The sequence below is a fragment of the Anguilla anguilla genome, chromosome 2, assembly GCF_013347855.1.
Source record: "Anguilla anguilla isolate fAngAng1 chromosome 2, fAngAng1.pri, whole genome shotgun sequence".
In the NCBI taxonomy this organism is placed as follows: domain Eukaryota; kingdom Metazoa; phylum Chordata; class Actinopteri; order Anguilliformes; family Anguillidae; genus Anguilla; species Anguilla anguilla.
In genome coordinates, this window is record NC_049202.1 from 75,405,576 (window position 1) to 75,414,378 (window position 8,803).

Consider the following 8,803-nt stretch of genomic DNA (forward strand, 5'->3'; position numbering starts at 1 on the left):
TTACAGGGGGGTAGGGAGGGATGGGGAGAGGTGCAGCCTGAAGAGGTGAGTCTTCAGTCGTCGCTTGAAATGGGTCAGTGTCTCAGCTGTTCTGACCTCCACGGGGAGGTCATTCCACCATCGTGGGGCCAGAACAGACAGGAGACGTGTTCTGGAAGTGCAGGTGCGAAGAGGGGGAGGTGCCAGGCGTCCTGAGGTAGCAGAACGGAGGGATCTGGCTGGCATGTAGGGTTTGAATATCTTGTGGAGGTATGCTGGGGCTGATCCCTTGACTGCCTGGTATGCTAGGACCAATGTTTTAAATTTGATGCGAGCTATAACAGGCAGCCAGTGGAGGGTAGTGAGCAGGGGAGTGACGTGGGAGTGTCTGGGGAGGTTGAAGACCAGACGAGCTGCAGCATTCTGAATGAGTTGCAGGGGTCTGGTGGCAGATGCCGGTAGTCCAGCCAGAAGAGAGTTGCAGTAGTCCAGGCGGGATAGAACCATTGCTTGGACCAGGAATAATTTGTAATTTTATTCCAGGGTAATTTGTGTATCTAATGAGTCTGCTGATCTACTGGTCTGGTTCTTTATCTGTAGTATGCAATGTGTTGTTTATTTCTTCCGTTGCCCTTCTCCGCCTTTTGCAACTTTTTTTGAGTTTTTGTCTGTCTTTTTATCTTTTTTTGGTTGTAACTGTTTTGCGGACTTTTTACCTAATTTGGTATTACATTTCGAACTGACGTCTCCTTGATTTAAAATTTGTGTTTTCCCAATTTCTTTTTTTAAGTTGAATTTCTGTTTTGGGTTGGCCTTTGGCTGTCCACGTGCAGTGGTTGGAACAGCATCTGGAAACAACAGAGAGGTTAGAAAAGATCAGTATACGGATCAAACAGATCTAAACATGTATCTGTGTGTGTGTGTGTGTGTGTGCGTGAGTGTGTACGTATGCGTGTGCATCACCCCCCCCCACCCCCCAGTCCAGGGTACCACTCCAAACCCTCAATGGAATGGGCCAGGTATAGTGTGAAACTCATCCACTCAAATGAGCAAACTCATTCACTCTAATGATCAAACTCACCCACTCTAATGAGCAAACTCACCCACTCTAATGAGCAATCTCACTCACTCTAATGAGCAAACTCACCCACTCTAATGAACAAACTCACCCACTCTAATGAGCAATCTCACTCACTCTAATGAGCAAACTCACCCACTCTAATGAGCAAACTCACCCACTCTAATGAGCAACTCAAACTCACCCACTCACTCACTCTAATGAGCAAACTCACTCACTTACTCTGAGCAAACTCACTCACTGTAATGAGCAAACTCACTCGCTCACTCTAATGAGCAAACTCACTCACTTACTCTAATGAACAAACTCACTCACTCATTCTAATGAGCAAACTCACTCACTTACTCTAATGAACAAACTCACTCATTCATTCTAATGAGCAAACTCACTCACTTACTCTAATGAACAAACTCACTCACTCACTCTAATGATCAAACTCACCCACTCTAATGATCAAACTCACCCACTCTAATGATCAAACTCACTCACTCATTCTAATGAGCAAACTCGACCACTCTAAAGAGCAAACTTGATATTTACCTGATTTGATCTTACATTTCAAATTCTTGTTTCGTTGATTTGAAATTTGTGTTTTCTTGTTTTCTTTCTTTAAGTTTTTTAATTTCTGTTTTGGGTTGAGTGCATGCTTTCTTTCTGTTCTTTTGGCCTTTGGCTTTCTGCATGCAGTGATTGGAACAGCATCTGCAAACCACAGAAAGGTTAGAAAAGATAGCATCAGAATTAGGATCTAAACATGTATCTCTGTGTGTGTGTGTGTGTGTGTGTACGCCTGTGCGTCCCCCCCGAGTCAAGGATACCTCTCCATGCCCTGAATGGAATGGGCAAAGAATAGTAGGAAACTCCACTCTAATGAGCAAACTCACTCACTCAACTCTAATGGGCAAACTCACTCACTCAACTCTAATGAGCAAACTCACTCACTCAACTCTAATGGGCAAACTCACTCACTCAACTCTAATGAGCAAACTCACCCACTCAACTCTAATGGGCAAACTCACTCACTCTAATGAGCAAACTCACCCACTCAACTCTAATGAGCAAACTCACCCACTCACTCTAATGAGCAAACTCACCCACTCAACTCTAATGGGCAAACTCACTCACTCAACTCTAATGGGCAAACTCACTCACTCAACTCTAATGAGCAAACTCACTCACTCACTCAACTCTATTGAGCAAACTCACTCACTCAACTCTAATGAGCAAACTCACTCACTCACTCAACTCTATTGAGCAAACTCACTCACTCTCTTCAATGAGAAAATCGACCCACTCTAATGAGTAAACTCACCCAGTCTAATGAGGAAATAGTCATAAAACCCAGCACTTTGAGTGCTTAAACACTTTTTGTGTTAAATTAAATTCTGTACTCATTTCAAAATAAGAACTTTAAAACCAAACCATTTGGACTTCCTTGTGTTTACTTTGAGAGGGAACCCTTTTAAGCTGATTGAGGAACCCATTAATATCACATTTTTATACAATAACTCATTAAAACTGATGTATTATTGCTCTCCTACAGTACCCCTCCCCTCATTGTCACCCTGAGGAATCCAGAACAATTAATCTTAGGGAGTATTCCATTTTTAGAATGTAAGGCAAAACCACTAACGGTTCAGATAAAAGCATTCACCTTTGACAGTGCATGGCACACTCGTGCATTAAGTAGGCAGTATACTTCGTAAGAAGTAGAACTTTGTGACCAAAACGAAGCAATGAGAACAACTGAAGAAAAAGACGCGGTGTTGTGTGTTCGTACAGTGCAGTGTGCGACGGCCTCCAGGGAGAACTTTTGGAAAACTTCTTTCTTTTTCTCCGACCTCCCCCTCTCAGCTATTGGTCCAAATATCACATGGTTGGTTACATCACAGTTGAGAGTTCAGAGGGCAGACTTCACATGCTTGTACGGAGAGTCAACGCCAATCTCTCTTCTGTAGAGATGGGAATTCTGTGAGTTCCCGCATGTTTGATGATTGGTGCTACTCGTTTCAGCAAGTCATCAAAACGCCTAGCACTCATTCGGAAGAAAGAGAAAGTGGACCCCCTCGTCTAAACTCCGCATTTGCCGAATGTACAGACAAAACTCTCCATTCTCCATCCTACTCTGATTTAGAGGGTGAACGTACCATCTCTTTCGCCTTTTCTTCTTCTTTTGCATAGCTAGATAAACTAAAGCCACTTTAAACACTTTAAACTTTTTGTTTTGTGTTGTGATCTCGCATAGCCCTTCTCTTTATACATCCATGGCGTAGCCGCGAGACGGAGGTCTGGGCGAGATTTCAGCCCCGGTTAATAGCTGCCTCGTAATTATTCGTAATTATTCACGCCCCAGCGGTGTGGAGCGACTTTAAACGGTTCTGTATTCTCACTGAGTATACCGACAACAGTGTTCGTGGACATGTTCGCCGGTGGTTCTCAATCCTTAAGTTCTTTCTTCTTACTGAGTATACTTTAGCCAGCTTTACTGACTGCTAAAGAAACACACCATTGTCCTATAGGATTCCATTGCACCCATGAGTTTGGTAGAAATAGTAACATACCCCCAATTATGTGACTGAAACTGAAGCCAGTACACCTGGACAGGCCTGGTTTACCATGGATAATAAGGGCTGGGTAGCATTACATTACATTACATTTATTTAGCAGACGCCTTTATCCAAAGCGATGTACAAAAAGTGCATATTATGGTCAATAGACAACTACAAAACACAGGTTCAATAAGGTACAATACTAATTTCATACAGCTACTTATAGCCAAAAGCACAGTTCAGTTCACGCAGTGAACATTATTCTGACACTATTCTAACTTATGCCAAGCCAAACTAGGGAGAAGAACAAGCTACAATATTAGGACAAATACAAATTACAAAAAGTGCTGGAATGGGGGTACATGCAACAAGAGTGTCATGAATGGGTGGATTCAGGGTACCCTGAATGGGGCAGCTGTAGTCTGGAGGGGGACCCTGATTGGGGTACACTGTAGTCTGGAGGGGTACCCTGAATGGGACAGCTATAGTCTGGAGGGGTACCCTGAATGGGACAGCTGTAGTCTGGAGGGGGACCCTGCATGGGACAGCTGTAGTCTGGAGGGGGACCCTGAATGGGACAGCTGTAGTCTGGAGGGGTACCCTGAATGGGGCAGCTGTAGTCTGGAGGGGTACCCTGAATGGGGCAGCTGTAGTCTGGAGGGGTACCCTGAATGGGACAGCTATAGTCTGGAGGGGGACCCTGATTGGGGTACACTGTAGTGGGGGGTTTATTTATCAGACTTGAGCTACACTGAATGTTCCTGAGATGAGGTTGTGCAGCATGGAAGGTCAGTAACCTTTAAAATGAAAAGGCCTGCTTCAAGAAAGGGCCTGTAAGTGTAACATATAACTCATGTACCTCCATTCCAGCACTTACTGTAGTTTGTATTATCGTCCTGATGTTGGAGCTTGTACTGCTCCCTAGTTGGCTTAGCGTAGGTTAGGTGAGAATAATGTTCACTGTGTGAACTGGGCTTTATGTGTTCTTGGCTATGAATAACTGTACAAAATGAGTATAGTACCTTATCGGACCTGTGTTTTGTAGTTGTTCCAATGACCTTTGGCATGCACTTTTGTATGTCACTTTGGATAAAACTATCTGCCAAATAAATGTAATGTAAATGAAGTATTCTAATGACTACTCTTTTATTCTCTGTATACTCAGAAACACTGATGCGTCTTACCTTTTCCAGGATAGCTCTTCAATCTCTGAATGAGATCATTTCTTGAAATCACCTTTAAGATCTTCCGTGTGACATTCACCATCTTGTTATGATAGAATTTCTTCATCAAACTGACAACATCTGTCACACCTTTGTCTTCCAGTTGACCTTGTGGAATGGGTTTACATACTTTCAGTACCTGGTCATTCAAATGAAATTTGAACTTCGTTAATTCATCCTTTGACAGGTCCTCCAGAATCTCCAGGATCTGGCCAGCCATCAGAGACACCTAAGAACAGGAAATAAAGTAGTCAGTAAATCAGGAGCAAATCTTAAATGAATAATTATTTTCATTTTTATTCTCTGAATAGTTGCATTAGCATAACCGAATACATGTCCCCATTTTTGAGCACATACAGTACCGTGAAGAAGTATTTACCCTTCTTGATTGCATATTTGTCACACTGAATGGTTTCAGATCTTTAGGCAAAATTAAATTTGTTATTAAATTCTTATTTCATTTAATGAAAAAAGTTAAACGCCCATATCACGTATGTGAAAAAGTAATTGCCCCCTTAAACGTAATACCTGGTTGCACCACTTTTAGCAGCAATAACTGCAACCAAACACTTTAAATATTTCTATTATTGTCGCTGTCTTTCATTTAGCTTGGCAAAATATATATATCTGTACAATAACAGTAATCCCTCGCGTAGCGATCTGGTTGGGCTAGTTTGTCTGTTTGTTTGTCATGAGATCATTTCTGGTGAATATGATGTTCGGTTGTTGTGTGTATTGTGTCCCATTTATTTCTGATGTTGATTGATGATATTCCCAGCAATTAATTGCCCCTCAGGAATAAATAAAGTTTATTGAATTGAATTGAACTGGGTGCCATAATACAGTTTTTTCCTGAGTTGATGTGCCCTTATTGGGATGGCAGGCATGCCATCCCGCCAAGTTACACCTTGGCGGGGCGGCATGCCCCATGCCTATTCACCACGGAGAGTTTTCCCCTTTTCAGGGTTCCCCACAGAAATAACACTAATCCTCCATCATCCAATCTGGCAGTAACAATCCTAAATCACTTTTCTCCACCATAAACAAACTCTTCAAAGCTATGGACACCATCTCCACCTCCTTTATCACCAGTAAATGTGACTCATTTTTATCGTTTTTTCAATCTAAAATTGACAATATACACTCCCAACTGGCCACCTCCTCCTCCACCACCATCCCTGGTCCCGAACCTGCCTCCCCTCTACTCTCCAATCACCCTCTCACCTCCTTCACTAAAATTACTGGATCCAACCTATCCTCCATAATCACTGGCATGAAGACCTCTACCTGCATTCTGGACCCAATCCCCTCCACCCTAGTTATGGCCAGTCTCCCCTCACTCTCTCCTCTCATTACCAAAGTCATAAACTGCTCCCTGTCCACCGGCTTCGTCCCCCCTGCCCTTGCTGCAGTCACCCCCACACTAAAAAAACCTGGACTTGACCCCAACACCCCCAATAACTACCACCCGACCTCCAACCTCCCCTTCCTCTCTAAAATCCTTGAACGTGCTGTTGCCTCCCAACTCAGATCACACCTGGACTTCAATAACCTCTACGAACCCTTCCAATCTGGCTTCCGCTCCATACACAGTAGAGAAACTGCTCTGTTAAAGGTCACCAACGACATTCTCGTCTCTGCTGACTGCAGTTCCCTCACCACCCTCATCCTCCTTGACGTCAGTGCTGCCTTCGACACCATCAACCACTCCATCCTCATCACACGCCTCCAGCCCTCCTTTGGCATAACCGGCACTGCCCTTTCTTGGCTGAAGTCATACCTCTCCGACCGACATCAATTCATCTCCATCAACAACTGCAAATCCTCCACTGCCCCAGTCACCCACGGTGTCCCCCAAGGCTCAGTGCTTGGTCCCCTCCTCTTCATCCTCTACATTCTACCACTCGGACAGATCCTCCACCACCATGGCCTCTGGTTTCACTGCTACGCCGACGACACACAACTCTACCTCTCCACCAAGACCATCACTGCAGCCACCCATTCCACCCTCACCACCTGCCTCACAGACGTAAAAACATGGATGCAAAATAACTTTCTCAAACTTAACTGCAATAAATCAGAAATTATCATCATCGGCCCCAACTCCCTCACCTGCTCAACCCAGGATTTCTCATTCAATATCGACAGCTCCATTGTCACCCCCTCCACCCACGTCCCCAACCTCGGAATCATCCTCGACCCCACCCTCTCATTTCTCCCCCATGTAAACCAGATCACTAAAACTGCCTTTTTCCACCTGAGAAATATTGCCCGCCTCAGGCCCTCTCTGTCTTTCTCCGCTGCTGAAACACTCATTCACACATTTATTACATCCAGGTTTGTCCACTGCAACAGCATTCTCCATGGCATCACCAATAAAGTCCTCAATAAACTCCAATACATACAAAACTCAGCTGCCCGCTTGCTCACCAGTACCCGCTCCAGAGACCACATCTCACCTGTCATCTCATTTCCTGTTAACACGACATTAACGTCTGGATATTTGCTCAAATGGTCTTCCATACACATGTACTTTCCGGGGCAAAAGGGAGTCCCTATTGATTAATCGATCTGTATGTCATAGTGTGCCGGTCCCCCCCCCCCCCCCCCCCCCCCCCCCCCAAGATTTGAATTCTGTTATATCAGACTTGCCAAATGCATGGCGTGACTTCGTTGAAGGACCTTCAGCGCGTATGTTTGGATACGCTGTTATCGAACAGAGATGTACCCGTGATGTCTGTGTAGTCTGCCTTGGAATTACCGATAAATAATAATATATAAATAAATTGTGTTAGTTTCTTTTATTATCGAACCGCAGACTCTGCATATTTCGGTGATAAACTTCGATGGTGTGGTCGGTGCTCTGACGTTAACGTTAGCCATTTTCCCCAAATAGTGGCGAACTGATGCGGGTCCGTGGAAAAGTAAATATATGCACGTTCAATCGCACAGCGCGTCGGACACAAGAAAATATATTAATACATTAATTTATATCTAATGTGACACAGGGTCCGGTCCGGAGTTTTAGAAGCCCAGCTATAGTGTACGTAGAGCTGGGGAGACGGCGAGAGGACGGACAAACAGAGCTAGGAGAACAGCAAAACGAAGAGAAGCCGCCTCGATAATTACTTACTTTAAAGAAAGTTATTTTTCTCACCCAACTCGTCAAATATTGCAGCTCGAGACTTGGTGATCGGTTTCTGGAGTCCGGGAAACAGAAACTCTTGTATGGCAGTTTTAAAGTTTTTTTTTTTGTTGTTGTTTACTTCTTTCTGGATCTTGAGGTTATTAATTAGGTTAAGTGCAAGTTACCTGCATTACAGAAGTAGTTGGAGAGTGATTACTTGTGTATTTAAAATATATAAAATATATAATTGAGAATTAAATATATATTATAGAATTGATTTGCTTGCTTTTTTGTAAGAGATGCCGAGCAGAGAAAAGCGCGCGTATTACAATTAAAACTGATAAGGAAGTAAAAACATGTGACGTGTTTAATATCAGGTCACTTCCTTTACTACAATATAAAGTCACGAAAAAGGCGCGTACCGCCACTTTTGTTCAAGAAAATATGGGAAAGGTATGGTAATGTTAACGTGAGAGAATGTCTTTGTATTAGCCTGATATACCTGTGTATGCCAAAAAGCTCAATTCTATACAAGTGTATGTGCTTGATGCCTCACACATGAAGGAACCCTAACAGCAAAAGTTATTTGAAGGGGGGAGGAAGGAGGAGGAAAAAAAACAGTCCTTTCAATGAAACGAGAGGGCACTCGTTTCATTGAAACGAAGAAAAACCTCAGCACATAGCAACATCATAAAAACATTACAAACATCACAAACATTACAACAAAACTCGAAGACTTGCACATGTGGTAGGGGGTAGGGTGTCGGGGAGGGGAAGTGTCGCAGCACAGACACTGGGGGGAGCGCGCAGCCGCTCAGGCGCATCGCATCAATGTTTTCCGAGGAGC

The 8,803-nt window shown here is 43.7% G+C and overlaps 1 long non-coding RNA gene across 1 annotated transcript; it reads right to left on the bottom strand.

Moving 5' to 3' along the window:
* Positions 1-442: 442 nt before the first annotated feature.
* On the bottom strand, positions 443-8,287 carry LOC118221477. The gene is made up of 4 exons (XR_004764116.1): positions 7,963-8,287; positions 4,791-5,058; positions 1,598-1,759; positions 443-827 (listed from the first exon to the last, which is right to left on the bottom strand). It is a non-coding gene; the product is annotated as an uncharacterized LOC118221477 (long non-coding RNA).
* Between the last annotated feature and the right edge of the window lie 516 nt (positions 8,288-8,803).